We start from the raw sequence: 16,222 nt of genomic DNA, 5'->3' as shown, positions 1-16,222 counted from the left end.
CCTCTTCTTCAAAAATTTTAACAACACAAACGTCCATTAGTCTTTTATGCGTATTTCACAAGCTGCTAACAAAAGTCATTACGAAGCGCCTGAGTCAGATAGCTGACTTTTACCATCACCTAGTACAGGCTGAATTCAGAAAATGATCAGAACTGTTGACCATATCCAAAAGTACGCACTCTGATAGAAAAATGTACTGGGTGTAGCATTCTGCCTTAGCTGCCTTCATAGACACCAGATGGCGCTCTACATGATCGAAAAATAGGCAGTACTGAGGACGTTGAACAGAGCCAGCACGCAATAGATCAGTGTAATGTGTGGGGTGCAGGAGTGCTGATGTTACTCACAAACTGTTGAGTAATTCTTTCACACACGTGAAAACGGCTGACAAACCTGCATAACTTGTTGCTACTACGGCATAAAACACCCTGCTGATATCAGAAACAAAACTATTCGAGAGTTTGCTTGAGAAATCATCCCTCACGCACTTATTTTTCTGATCTTACTCTCTCAAATGTTTACCTTTGTCACACCTTATCGAATGAGCTCCAAGAAAATTCCTTCCAAAAAGAAATTGTATTTTAAATATTTAACTCAGAATCAGTAGGTCTATACAGGCGTGGAACAGGTAAACTACCTGAACATTTGTAGACTGTTGTAGATAATGTGAAAGAAAATACAACGTGTCTCATGAGGAAAGGTCAGTATTCAGTGACATGACAGGAGAGAACATTCGAAGCAAGAAAGACTAGTAATCATGAGCTTTATACGCTGAGGCGGCAAACGTCATGGGGTACTTCCTAATATCCCATATTTATTTATGCAGTTACTTCAGGCAGACTTGCTTGTCTGTTAGCACTGACAACTCTGAGCAAACGCCGCTGCACTCAGTCGTTAAGTGAACGCCTAAGGCCATTGTGTTGTCCGTGATGAGATATAATGCCTGAAATTTGTTATTCTCGGCACACTCTTGACACTATGTATCTCGGAATATTGAATTCCTTAACGATTTCCGGAATGGAATGTCGCATGCGTCTATATCCAGCTACCAATTCGCGTTAAAAGTCTCTTAATTCCCGTCGGGCTCCCAATACCACGTCGGATACTTTTTCATATGAATCACCTGAGCACAAGTGACGCCTTCGCCAATGAACTGCCCTTGTACATCTTGTGTACACGATACTTCTGCCATATAAATTCGTGCATATCGCTATCCCACGATTTTGGTCACCTCAGTGTAATGCACAGCTTAAGTGCTATAGGCACTTGTTCATCTTTGATACCGTGAAACGAATCTCCGCCGTTGAAATCTCTTTGCTTTACATCTTTGTAGAGGTGGTAGTATGGACCAAAGCAAGAAAAAAAGCACATTAAGCATGGGCTCTAGAGTGCATACCTTAAGGGCTACGGGCACTTGTTCATCTTCGCTACTGTGGGACACATCTGTTTTACTGAATAAGAGCTAAAAAAATGGTTCAAATGGCTCTGAGCACTATGGGACTTAACATCTATGGTCATCAGTCCCCTAGAACTTAGAACTACTTAAACCGAACTAACCTAAGGACAGCACACAACAGCCAGCCATCACGAGGCAGAGAAAATCCCTGACCCCGCCGGGAATCGAACCCGGGAACCCGTGCGTGGGAAGCGAGAACGCTACCGCACGACCACGACATGCGGGCGAATAAGAGCTCATAGCTCTTAAAGTATGTAGGCTATTTCAGAGCCCCTGTCTACTTGACCTTATTTTCCGTTTTTTATGCTTACTACCTCCTCCCTATATATGGTAAGCAAAGTGCTTGCGGTAGAAACATTTGTTTTTCACTGTCGAAGATGAAGTGCTCACAGCTCTTAAGCTATGCACTTTAGTGCCCATTATTACTAGTACTATTGCTTCGAATAATCGTTCTTATCATATCCCTGTATACTGACCATTCCTCATGCGACGTGCCGTATTTTCTTTCATATTATCTAAAACAGTCTGACAATGTTCAGATATAATCCTTGAAATTTTATGAGAGTAAAGAGTATTCATGAAGTTTCGGGATTACATCCGACTGCAATCCCGAAACTTCATGGAATGCTAAGGTAACTTACCGAGTCCACACCTTTGGAAACCTACTGGTTTGAACTGCATTTTCGTTCCGAAAGAAATTTTCTGGACGGTTGTTGGAGAAAGAGCATGAAAGGTTAATATTTTAGGGCGTAAGAACAGAATAAGTGAGCGAGGAATGGCTTCACAAACAATCTCCTGGATAGTTTGTTTGTGGCGTAGCAGAATGTATTATCACGCAGCAGCTTTGTTGGTCGTGTTTCTCGTTATGCGACCGGAAAGGTGCGTCAGTTATCGGCAACTAATACCAACTGCGATGGGCACACCAGTCGGGTGGCTTTCGTAGAGCGCAACACGCTCTGTCAGCCACCAGATGAAATATACTATGACTGATGACGTTCAAGCAAATATTGAGTAATAGGCACCTGTTTAGGTTTTGTTGCTTTGAATCAGAGCATGCAGTACTACTAAATTCGACTTCTGAACGATTCCTGTTGAATGTAAGTGTCACACGACGATTAAATGTTGCCAGTTCATCACATACATCATTTATCAAGACCTCCAATATTGAAAACCCCTCATTCCAGGATGATCTTCCTTGAAATAAGCAAATCCTCTTCTGGCGTGTTTTGCCTGAAAGCACTCGCCCCACACACAATTCAAAGGCTTCGAACTGCCCCCACTGCTTTCAGCTCTCTACTAAACGCAAAGCGAAAAATATTTTGCAAATGATGGAAGTTTTCCTCTTGCGATTCTGTTTTACAACGCTTACACAACGTTCATAAGTTTCAAGTATTCAAAATCCAATATGGAACTGCCGCCTAAATAATGCGATCCGTCTGGCGGCGCAGGGAGGAGTATTTGCACTCAAAAGCCTATCACAATAATGTTATCATTTTTATTCACAGTGGGATGAAATGAAATACGTTGTTTCAAATTAATTATAGGTTTATTTACAGAATATACAAACTTGGCATGCAATCTCTTGCAATATATCTGTAATTAATGTCAAATTGTTGGTCATCGTCCTCTTCTTTATGTTCCTCATTCCTCTGTAGTTTCGTCGCTATCATTTTCACCTGGAGGTAAAGACGGTGTGCTTCCGACCATTAGACTAATTGCATCTTGCGACAATGCATTGGTGTGCTACAACTTATGTATCGGCCTGAACTTAATAATATTGAGCCGCGGCGCTCGTTACTGGCGCACCAGTCTCTTGGATGTCCATTATCGATCCTTCGATGATTCCTATCTTTGCTTCCTTCGTTTTCCGCATTCGCGGGGCGAGTGGCAGTTGACGTTTTCTGGGGCTACCTGCTGAGGCGCCGCGAGGCACCAGGTGGAAGCAACCACGTATATGTGGAGTTGGTTGTACGCGGTCTGCCGTTTCAGCATGGAGGATATGTGTTGGCTGCCTGCCTGTCTGCTCTCCTGATTTTGCTCGCAGTGCCTTGCGATCGCCTAGCTTGGGTTGCTGCCTGGTGTATCCTACACGAGCCATACGTCCAGCAGAAGTTAAGGTGCCTTGTGTTTCTTTAAAGAAAAGAAGCAGATGTATAAGACCTTTTGTAACCAATTTTGGTGGCCTCTTAAGTGTGGCCTTCGCGTTTACACTGCCTTTGGGGAGAGCTAATTCTTAAAAATAGTTGGGGTTCCCTGTCCTTTATACTCTTTTGGGGGTTTTATTTGTATTTTCTCTTTGGGGTTCCTTCCTTGTGCTTGGTTAAATGTTTACTTGTATAACGGGAAGTGACTCCTGGTTAAAACTCGGAGCCGGCCGCGGTGGTCTAGCGGTTCTGGCGCTGCAGTCCGGAACCGCGGGATTGCTACGGTCGCAGGTTCGAATCCTGCCTCGGGCATGGGTGTGTGTGATGTCCTTAGGTTAGTTAGGTTTAAGTAGTTCTAAGTTCTAGGGGACTTATGACCTAAGATGTTGAGTCCCATAGTGCTCAGAGCCATCTTAACTCTAAAACTCGGAGAGGTGTTTGATGTTACTGCCACTTCCGGCATTTGTCTTTTCAATTACGTGTTGTCATCCCTTCGAGCGACCTCGTTAATTAATGCTTGTTTATGTGTACTTAAGTTTGAATTGGCCATGTGAATTAATATTTTGGAGCGCAGTATAGCACTAAGGCAAGAACATTGTATACCACCTTGTCCCCTGGTGTAGTACCTTAATTTTCAGTGGCACAAGTTATCTCCACTACCGGTTTTACTGATGTGCTCCCTTCAAAATCTTGTTTTGTATAAGTTTGCCCCATGTGTGTCTGGGAACACAGAGATGAGCTTTAGTGTGACTTCAGTGCTAGGCAGTTAATGGAATCTTCATTTTGGCTTGGTTTCCACTGACAAGTTTGAGTGGAGCGTAGTTATTCATTTAATTACTGTAAGTTTGTTTATTTAATGGGGAGCAAGACATTTAAAGACTGTTGGTATTAACTCCCCTAGTTGCGGGCTGTTGCTAATTCGTTCCAAATGGCCTACTACTTATTCAATGGCAAGGCTGTTGATTAGTTGGTTACTGGGAGTACAAATTCAGTCTATTTATTTGTTACCGAAATTGTTGAAGTGTCTGTGTCGTGATTCAATCACTAGCACCGTGTTTGAGCTAATTTGATATAAACCTTACATTGCCTCCTTAAAATTTGTTGCCAGCAGAAACCCTTAAGACAACTAAGTTTTGTCACTGCTTATGTTAATCTTTACTGGGAGCAATATTTCATGTAGTTAAATTTTGTCTTAAAATGTGTATTTCTCTGATGTGATAAACGAGTGGTAAAAGAAAAACGCAAAGGGGGCTGGTCCTTCCCATTGTGTCCAGTTAGTAAAACGTATCAAATATATAGTATATTTTCGTTACAATCCACACTTTAAAATTTACGAGTAAAATTTATTCTGTATTGCGTGCATGCTAGATGCGAGCCACAGCTGCTTCCTCCAGCAATTCTCCTGTAGGTAGAATTGCTTTTTATACATCTTTAGCACCATTCATTAAAACTTCGTATAGAGTTGGTGACACAGGATACAGGCAATGCAAATATGTATACATTTTCGCAGATTCTCCTGTAGGTAGAATTGCTTTTTATACATCTTTAGCACCATTCATTAAAACTTCGTATAGAGTTGGTGACACAGGATACAGGCAATGCAAATATGTATACATTTTCGCAGATTCACGAGCAAAGACATCAAATTTCTGAGTATCAAAGCTGTTGCCACTCGAAATCTCTTCCAGATCACTTTGAATCGTTTGATTAAATATACATTGAGGAGAAGAGCAACTCCTTGATAGATACCTGAGTAGTAGGACAAAGTATGTGCTACCCCACATTCCATTGTTGCCAGATGTATCCAAGATGGCGGCGGTGACCTCATCCAAGATGGCGTCGTGTAGACTTGGCAACAGTGCATGATGTCATCCAAGATGGCGCATCTTGGCAGGAAGTTTGAATTTTGGCAGGAAGATGGTCAATTGGGCTCTGTCCACTAACTTAACCCTGCAGAAAAAAAATTTGCAGGAAATTCAAACTCCAGCAGGATAATGCATCACTCTACGGAAATGGCTGGAAAAAAGACAAATTGGGCTATGTCCACTAACATAACCCCAAACCCCCTAGAAAATGGCAGCAAGTTCAGATTCCAACAGGATAATGTGTCACTCCTAAGAAAATCGCTGGAAGATAACTCACTTGATATTTCGCTACTAATCTAAGAAAATCGTGGGAAGAAGGTCCATTCAGCTACCTCCAATAACCTGAGTCACCAGACCACCACCTCTTCCTACGAATTGGCACCAACTTTTAATTTTGGAGGCAAACAAAATTAAATTCCCATATCTCTACTAGGCTAACAAAATGGCGCGAAAGAAAAGACACTTGTACTAACCTATGTCACAAGACAGCCACCACCTCCTAAGGATTCGTGGGAAAATGACTTGGACATAACACTTTATTTAAGCAATTCCATGCAGGTGTGTTCACCACAAAGTCAGGACTCCAACTGACTTAGTACACATCGCCACCACCAGAGAGCGCTCTCATCTGTGATATAATCCAATATGGCGACACCCAGTGTATTCACCACTAGGTCTGGACTCCAACTGACTTAGTGCACAGCGCCACTGATAGAGTACGCCACTGTGATGTCAGATCATGACGCAAGTACTGTTATTCAAGATGGCAGCACCCAGTGTGTCCACCACCAAGAGGTCCAGAGTCTACTTCACATTGATGACACCAGAGTACCACCATCACGTCAGAACATGACGAATGTACCATTATTCAAGATGGCTGCACCCAGTGTATCCACCAGATTGTACACTTGGCCTACCTCCACTAACCTAACTCCATCCCCAATAAAAATCGCGCGAAGTTCAAATTACAACATGATAATGCGTCACACCTAAGCAAATCGCGGGAAGATAGGTCACTTGCGATTTCGCTACCAACCTAAGAAAATTTTCGCAAAGAAAGTATACTTGTACTAACCTTATCCACCCGACTGCCACCTCCTCCTAGAAACCAGCGCCAAGTTTGAATTCGGGCAGTAAAGAAAGGTCACTTCTGCATTCGCTACCAACGTAAGAAAACAGCTGCAAACGAAGCTCTCCACCACCACTAACCTAAGTCAGCATTCCGCCACCTCTTCCTAGGGGTGGGTGGTAAAAGGACTCAGCCTGGACTGGGCTGATGGGGAGAGGAATGAGTGTACTTCATTTATTTTCGAGCAGTTTACTACTCCTACATAACTCATGTATAAGGCTCTACACACACGCTTGCTAATTGTAAACCGTCAAAAATAACGCATTGCACAGCCTACAGACATGCGAACCACTCCTAAATATTGCAATATATTTACGTCGAGATAGCAAAACAAATCTTAAATAATAGTAATAATAATAATAATAATACATCAAAAACACTTTGCTTGGTAATCGTCAGCTCTCGAAGTCATACACCATTCATTATTTAAACAATTGAAGGCAGTACCACAACCAAGTGTATTCGCCACTGAGTCCATAGCCCAACTGACTTAGTTCATATCGATGCCACTAGAGGACACTGTAGCGACCTAAGTACCTTAATCTAAGATGGCGCCACCTAGTGTGTTCACCACGAACTCCAGACCCCAAATATCTTAGTACATTTCGTCGCCGCCAAAGGGCGCCACCGTGACACCAGCTGAACACGCAAGTACAGTTATGCTTGATGGCGGCGAACAGTGTGTTCTCCACGAGGTCTAGCACTCAGTACCACCAGCAGAGAACGCTGTCGTCCTTTTTGTGATGTAAACCAAGATGGTGAGGGAAAAAGACCCAGTCTCTTCTGGGCTACTGGGGGGAGTAAGGATGGAGTGAGGTGGCGGCACCTCCCATTCGTACGTAACACTTGAGAAATTCCTATCCAAATACGTGTTCACCTACACACACGTACTGATGTGACTGGGCGGGAGCGCAACCGTGAGCTTCCGCCGAACGCAGGCCAAAGTTGTATATAGCCACTGTTAATGTCTGGCCGTTTATTTACAGAGCGCGCACTCCAAGTAGAGCCGCGCACCGTGGCGTTCCTCTATACCGTCTCTCTGCGGTCCGTCGAAGACCCTGCAGAATTCCGTTCCACAATGGCAGAACCTGCTTTCTCCTTAGCGATTCTAAAGCTGTCGCCACACGGACCGTGCATCCGAACGTTGAGCGTTGAGCATGCCGAGTTTCTGACGTCATAGCGTGGAATAGGACGCTCGTGAGTCCTTCCGAATGTGCAGAGCAATAGCTCGCATGTCAGATATTCTGAGCGTGCGTCTGAGCGTTGACCAATGACATGGCACAATGCCACCGACGTCACAAGCACGCCGTCTCCCTTCAGTACAGAGTTGTGAGGCTCCATATTGGCATTCATTTCGAGCCTATATGTATATACTGTATGTCGTTTCTGAGCATCAGCAAATTGAGAATCACTGCAAAACCCATTGTTAACTGTGGGATTCGTTCCCATAAAATAATGAGAAACATCATATTCGTGGCAAAATAATTATTTTAACTTGCGTGTCATGAGAGTAGGCAATTTGAAGGCAGTGACACACTGAAGATCCACCCAAACCGCATTGTTCTTGGTACAATTTGTTATAATTAAATTTCAATTAGTAACATATCTACGATTAAGGTTTTCAGCAAGAGGTAACAAAATATGATTAGTGACACAACTTGTGATGTTGGTTTAGCATAATGAGTAGCGTTTCTATCGTGAAATTAGTTGATGGTGGGAGAGGTGGTTCGCGTTTTAACACTAACAAATTTTTTTTCCTAACATTTGCGTTTTTATAAGGTTCTAATACATTACTATTAGTTTAATATAAGTATATACTATAATATTTGATGTTATGTAAATATAAGTTCACCTTTTCTTGAGGGATGACACTGTTCGATTGGCTTAATCTACAGGACAGCTTGCGCTACTTGTATAAAGATATTTTGATCCTTTTTCTTTTACACTTCGAAATTCACATGTCGCAAAGATTCTGCTACTGGGTAGGAAAAGTGATCAAGTAAGACTGACCTTGGGGTTTTACTAAAATGTGGGAAAGATGAAATAATGTTTATCTTATGCGGAGAAGTATTCCAAATTTGTAACGCACTGCTTGTAATGGAACTTTTATAAGCCTGTGTCTTTATTGATTGGACATGGTACTTCCCTTTACGTGGACGATGGAGGAAATGTGCGTTTAAAAAAACGTGGGTATTTTACGCGCGCCCATTGAGTAAACAGTGTGATTTACGAACTAGAAACATACCTCAACTGCCGCTGGAGTGCATTGCGTTCGCGTATACCACGTTGGGGCCCACGTACAGTATGCACAAGTCGCATCGTTCCCGAGCGTTCAGCAGCACGTTGAGCTTCGCACGCTCAACGTTACCGTTCGACAGCACGGTCCGTGTGCCGACGGCTTAATGGGCCCTGCGTCGCGTTTGACTCACGCTTCACCGCGCTTACCTACATATTACCGCGAAGTGAGGCAGCCGCATCTCGGCTCCCGTGCGCGTCGTCGAACACCGGTGAAAGTTGCATTCCATGCATCGCTCACCCCAGTCTCATATGCCAGGAATCTGCAGGTGCCACTTGTTTCTACCACTGAAGGCAGGGCGTGTTGACACTCACACACCTTTAACCATACTTAACCAACCAGCAAGGCTCTCACACGCCGCAAAATGTCTACCTGACGACTCGCCATCTAACACATCCTCAACATTATTCTTCCCTCACACCGCTCTTTAAAAAAGTAACTCGCAAGTCAACCTCTCGGAAATTGTATAATGCCCCATAAATACTAACGCTCCCTTTCCAGTTGTCTCAGGTTGTGTGCACGGAAATTCTTCCCACAACAGAAAGTGTTTACGAAAATAACATCGAATCCCCTCATGCCAACGCTCCCAACGTTGTACCATTCTAGTTCTCAACATACGCAGATGCTCCCGCCTATGTCCCACCACAATCAATCGAGTATTCTGATTCGCTCAAGTCGAATTTACGTGGCCATTTTGTGATGCAGCCGGTATCGTAGCACGATCAACTTTTTCTTTCCGAGGCTTTCTATGCTTATTTCGCACAAATCGCTACAGTTAAACATTCAATTTTGCCTACACATTATTAAATACATACCATATTAACAAGAATGTTCGAATAGTGGAAGACAATTACCAGTGTAACTAAAATTAAATATTGCGATTGCTGCTACATTCTGACACCGGGCAATGTACAGTTAATGTCTCCGCTTGACGACTGCTCCTCAGTATCTATAGCGCATGTAACTTTCCATGTAAAAAATCGATCACCGTTATTTATGTACTCAATCTATACGTCCCTCACGATAGGACACAAAGTGATCCTCTCTAGTCATCCCATAACATAAACAATAATAACTTGGCTCTGAGCACTATGCGACTCAACTTCTGAGGTCATTAGTCGCCTAGAACTTAGAACTAATTAAACCTAACTAACCTAAGGACATCACACACATCGATGCCCGAGGCAGGATTCCAACCTGCGACCGTAGCGGTAACGCGGTTCTAGACTGAAGCGCCTTTAACCGCACGGCCACACCGGCCGGCAAACAATAATAACTTTACAATGCATTATATACATATTCCACATAGTGTAAACCACACTAACATTAAAATACAAAATATGCACATTCTACACAAAGAGCGCAGTTATCTTTAATATCTGCACAGCACCAGACAAAATTATCTTATGCCTACAGTCATACTGACTACATGTCACGATGCTCCCCCACTCCTAGTGGAGCACTGACATCCTGTTCTTTCTTTCTACAGACGATACACTCAACGGTAATAAATTATTTTACACTGATCACCATTTTACACCGACAACCAAACATGGCAATGTTGTCCACAGGTCATCAAATACATACCACACTTGCACGAATATTGGAACGTCAAACCGATCTCCAACCAGGGAATATACCACCGAGTACCGTCTCGATCTAGTAAACATGCAATTTATACCTCTCACCATACCAAATCACCCCCTTTCAATCAGTGAACCGAAGTCAATCTCAGAAATGATGTACAAGGAGAGGGGCGTCTCCCCGCGGCACAAACGCGTTACGGTTTCCGCTTTCATGCTCTAATTTCTACAGACATCTCCAGACCCGTCGAATACAAGAACACCCATATTTTCGCTATAATATTATACCATTTTAGCTGTACTTCTCGATATCAAGCACCAGGCAGCATCCTACCGATCACTCACCCAACATACGTCTGAACATATAGACTGGGAATTATTTCTTTACAGAAACCAAAATTCAGCTAAATGGTGCCTGCTCGAGACAGCTCAATAACTAGAAACAAACAGGCAACCCCATCTCGTATAAAATCGGCGAATTCTGAAAGTCATTCTGATGACCAAGCGGTATGTGACCGCTATTTGCAACTCCCTCACACTGCGAGATATTTATCCAGTATGTTTGGTATTCTGTCTAGATATCATATCAGAGGCTCTGATCCACGACCTCTCACAGAAAACTAGACATCACACAATGTGAATCATACTCTTACGGCGGATAGTGTAACACTATATCATTTTTAAATAAAACACACTGACAACACAAGGAAACCAGTAGAGTTTGGCAGCCTTGTCCAGAGTTTCCAAACTACCGTCCGAAAGTGATTCATGACCTCTACATTTAAAGTCCTACGCCACCGTGACGGAATAGATGATGACTCTGCGTTCCATTTTGAGTTATTCGTAATTTTGCACTCATGTACGCGATCGCTGTTTAGCTGCTAGGAACCCCCACGAGTTGTCACCCACGCAAAAACTTCTACCCCAACACAAACAAGCTATGTCACTCAATGATTATGTGGTAACCAATGGGTGGTTGTGATGGAAAAGACAACGTCGATCCACTGTATCATTAAGCAACAAACTTGATAGTGCGGAGAATTTTACACTAATTTCAACACTGACCACTGATGTGACAGCATGGCTCCCAATTACAGTATCACAGCTAAACCGCCCCTTTTACATCAGTTTGCGAGTATGATTGCCAATGTGAATAGATTAGTGTGCAGTACGTCCATTCATTGTTAATTCTCGAACACATACGTGATCAAAGTATACGAGAGAATGCTCTACGTATTTGTAAACACTTCGAGCATAGTGTTAAATTTACGATCTATCTCTCAGCGTATGGGAGTCACAGAGCATTCTCCCTATCTTAGGATAAAACACCAACTACACACAGTCATTGACCAACTCACTCTGCAGCACCATTAGAGAATTAATCTCCAAGCGATCATAAGAAGAGCGCTACACTCCATGTCTCGTGAATGAATATAGCTTTCCAAGTCCCAACACATCCAAGTGCAGGAGATTTCCCGAGATGTGACCGTGTCGAGGAGCTTAGCACTCCTTATCGATGCATAATAACAGATTTCAAAGTGCCGTAATGTAATACCATACAGTTAAGAAGAAGAAGGAAAGACTTTTTTTATACGCAATGGAGTTCGAGACGAACTGAGCTGGGCACAGTTTTACCCAAACCAACGAAGCTATCAACTCTAAATCATAGTTCTAGAGTCTAGGACCTGTGCCTGGAAGGTATTGGTAAGATAGAGAACGTAAACACACACACACTGCTAAGACTACAACGTTCTGCACTTATAAACGAGCTATAATGTTAGATCGAGTACCTTTCCAGCCTATCAGACATACATCCTTCTTCACAGTTTCTCTACTCTGAACTAGCTTATCGAATAGCAAAACATTTGCTTTGCGTGATACGATGGCAATATAACTTTGCGGACATATATAGCGTCCACTGTTCACATCCGATCACCGTTCAGAAATTATACCATGCGTGCATAAGCCCTACATAAAATTATTGTTACTAGATACGGATACATCCTACAAGGAAACAGATAAAAGCGTAGCAGCAGCGTCCGACATGTGAAATTGACAAGTGATTCCATGGAATCAAAATGGATCACAGAGTCATCATCTATTCCGTCACGGTGGCATAGGAATTTAAATGTAGAGATCATGAATCACTTTCGGACGGTAGTTTGGAAACTCTGGACAAGGCTGCCAAACTCTACTGGTTTCCTTGTGTTGTCAATGTGTTTTATTTAAAAATGATATAGTGTTACTCTATCCGCAGTAAGAGTATGATTCACATTGTGTGATGTCTAGTTTTCTGTGAGAGGTCGTGGATCAGAGCCTCTGATATGATATCTAGACAGAATACCAAACATACTGGATAAATATCTCGCAGTGTGAGGGAGTTGCAAATAGCGGTCACATACCGCTTGGTCATCAGAATGACTTTCAGAATTCGCCGATTTTATACGATATGGGATTGCCTGTTTGTTTCTAGTTATTGAGCTGTCTCGAGCAGGCACCATTTAGCTGAATTTTGGTTTCTGTAAAGAAATAATTCCCAGTCTATATGTTCAGACGTATGTTGGGTGAGTGATCGGTAGGATGCTGCCTGTTGCTTGATATCGAGAAGTACAGCTAAAATGGTATAATATTACAGCGAAAATATGGGTGTTCTTGTATTCGACGGGTCTGGAGATGTCTGTAGAAATTAGAGCATGAAAGCGGAAACCGTAACGCGTTTGTGCCACGGGGAGACGCCCCTCTCCTTGCACATCATTTCTGAGATTGACTTCGGTTCACTGATTGAAAGGGGGTGATTTGGTATGGTGAGAGGTATAAATTGCATGTTTACTAGATCGAGACGGTACTCGGTGGTATATTCCCTGGTTGGAGATCGGTTTGACGTTCCAATATTCGTGCAAGTGTGGTATGTATTTGATGACCTGTGGACAACATTGCCATGTTTAGTTGCTGTAAAATGGTGATCAGTGTAAAATAATTTATTACCGTTGAGTGTATCGTCTGTAGAAAGAAAGAACAGGATGTCAGTGCTCCACTAGGAGTGGGGGAGCATCGTGACATATAGTCAGTGTGACTGTGGGCATAAGATAATTTTGTCGGGTCCTGTGCAGATATAAAATATGTAACAGTTCTGACACTAAATGTAACTGTGTTTTCTCTTTTGATGCTAGTCAATTGTCAGGATGAGCATTCTAAAGCATTATGTCAGGGAGAAAATACTAGATAAATTAATTTTTCTCTCTTAACAACATGTGGGCAAGGTGGGTTCTTCCTTGGCTCGGTTATGAGGTAGAATGAAACAGCATTTTTACATAAGATAACTTTTATTGCAAGTTGCGTACAATGGTTTTCTTACTGGATTGTACTGGCTCGGAGAGCGGCAGCTGTGCCGTTTGCGAAGCCTTCTGCTGCGGCAGCGGCGGCGGCGGCGGCGTCTGATTACGCGTGGCGGTGTGTATCTCGTGTTGCCGTCTCGCCCAGCTGACCGGAGACGCGAAGTGCGAGGTGGCCCGTTTAATTATTGCGAGCGAAGTCGTGCATCGGGTGGTGATACCTTGGATGTGGCGTCCCAGTGTTTCTCTTCTCTAAGCGGCCGCGTGTGTTGTGCGTCGGCCAACGGAGCGGCGCGGCGGGGGAAGGCCAGTGTCCCGGACTCGAACAACGGACTCCCGCTTGCCAGTCTTCGGCTGTCAGATCTTCATCCCAGCTCACAGGTGACTGCTGATGTGAGGCCGTCTCCTTCCCGTCCTCACGAGTCACCCGGGTAAGTAAAAATGAGACCTCAAATACCTTTTAACTTCTGTCTTCTGGCGCCGCGGCTGCTGCTTGCTATTCCATTACAGCGGTGGACTTGGTGCGTCTGTGCATGATGTAGTCTCTTCTTGCATGACGGTCTTCAGCACCGAAACTGTCTGAAAACCACTGCTACGCTTCTTCACTTCTTCGTCTTCTTCGTCTCTCGTCTTCATCTCTCGTATTTATTCACTTCAGTTCACTGGAGGTGAACGACTTCACGGTCATTGCCTCGTCTGTCACGTTGAAAAGCTTCTCGAAGAATCTTCTTAACGTCGGTCATTGGCTCTTGGAATGTAGGCGAGGGCCTTTGCTCACATGTGAAAACTGAGAAACACGTGAGCCGGTCGGGCGATGCCCTGACGGCTGAATCGACAGCGTCCGCTTATGTGGAACTTGCTGACTTCACGGTCATTGTCTCTTCTGCTCTGCTGTTCTGCCCGCTGTTTGCCAGTATGTAACTCTCTAAACTAAACCAAGTTTTTCATTTATATTCTAATTTCAACTTCACTTTGATTTCACTAATTTATTTACTTAAGTACCACTCAACATTCCTCCACACTTCACACGGAAAAAGCACTAACACAAGCAACGAAAACTCTCGACTTAGAAGATTACACACGCTTCACAGTAAGTATGTTGAAAATACTTTATCACTTTACTAAAGCACTGTACGCTCATGTATCACATAGTTCACACACAATTAGTTGTAATAAGTGTAACAAATTTTGATGACAATGAATAAACAAAAAATAGATTTTTCACTTAGAAAATTACACAGCAACACCTGTTTAATCTACCCTATATTAATGCAAGAATATCTATTCTACAGTATTGTTTATTTTAACATGAGACTGTTAGTAAAGACTGAAGTACAATAAACAAAATTAATACACTACTGCTCAAAAGTAACCACTGAAGCACACCAGTTAAGAGTATGGTACCCAGTTAACAGGGATTTGATGAAGTGGTATTACATTTGGTGTCAGAGAAAAAACCCTTGGGTCAATATGAGGTGTGAATGACAGTCACTAAAGGTCTACAGTATTTTTTAATGTGTGAAAGGATGGAGGTTTGCATAGCAGTCGTAATATTTTCTTTATTTACAAGTGTATTTTCTCTCATGATTTTAAGAGTTTTTCGAAAATATTTAAACACCTTTTTCATTCAGTGTAGTAAGATTGTGTAACTAATAGTTTGTAAAATGATGACACGAAATCGCACAAAGTCAGAGTCAGCACCACAAGCGGTTTCTACTGAGGAAGCTATTCAGAGCTTAGTTCATCAGATATCACAGCTTATAAGTGATAATAATGCATTATTTAAACAGTTGAGTGAGATTAGGCAAACCAGTTCAATCCCTCCCACCACAGATTCCTCACCAGCAGCTTTGGTAACTCCTTTTTCAGGAAAACCTGGCGAGGACATAACAGCCTTTTTTGATGATTTAGTAGCAGCTGCAAAGTTAGGATCATGGTCAGATGAACAGCTCTTACAAATGACAAAGTTAAGATTGCTAGGAGAGGCTAAAGCACAAATATTATACCATGATGAATTACGGAATGCTCGAACATTTGAGGAATTGAAGAAAGGATTACTTAAACGTTTTCAAAAACAGAACAGCTGTAGATTTTATAGGGAAAAATTAAACACTATCACTCAGACGCAAAACGAGTCATTTAGAAAGGTTTGTACATAGGATTAGAAAATTTAATATTAACACCTATCAGTTGACAACTAGTGATGAAGCAAATAAAGTTATTTTACAAGAGGCAGAAGATAGAGGTCTGGATACATTTTTACGTGGGTTACCTCCTGAAACGTCCCGTCGTGTCAGGGCAGAGTTTCCTAAAAATCTAGCGGAAGCTGTATCTGTGGCGATGGCTTTCGAAGAAATAGACATTGCCACCAGATACAAGGAGAAGCGAAATGTATTGTCAGCAGGAGTACGATGTTT

Source organism: Schistocerca cancellata, chromosome 4 (genome assembly GCF_023864275.1).
Source record: "Schistocerca cancellata isolate TAMUIC-IGC-003103 chromosome 4, iqSchCanc2.1, whole genome shotgun sequence".
NCBI lineage: Eukaryota > Metazoa > Arthropoda > Insecta > Orthoptera > Acrididae > Schistocerca > Schistocerca cancellata.
Note: the sequence above shows the minus strand (reverse complement) of the source record.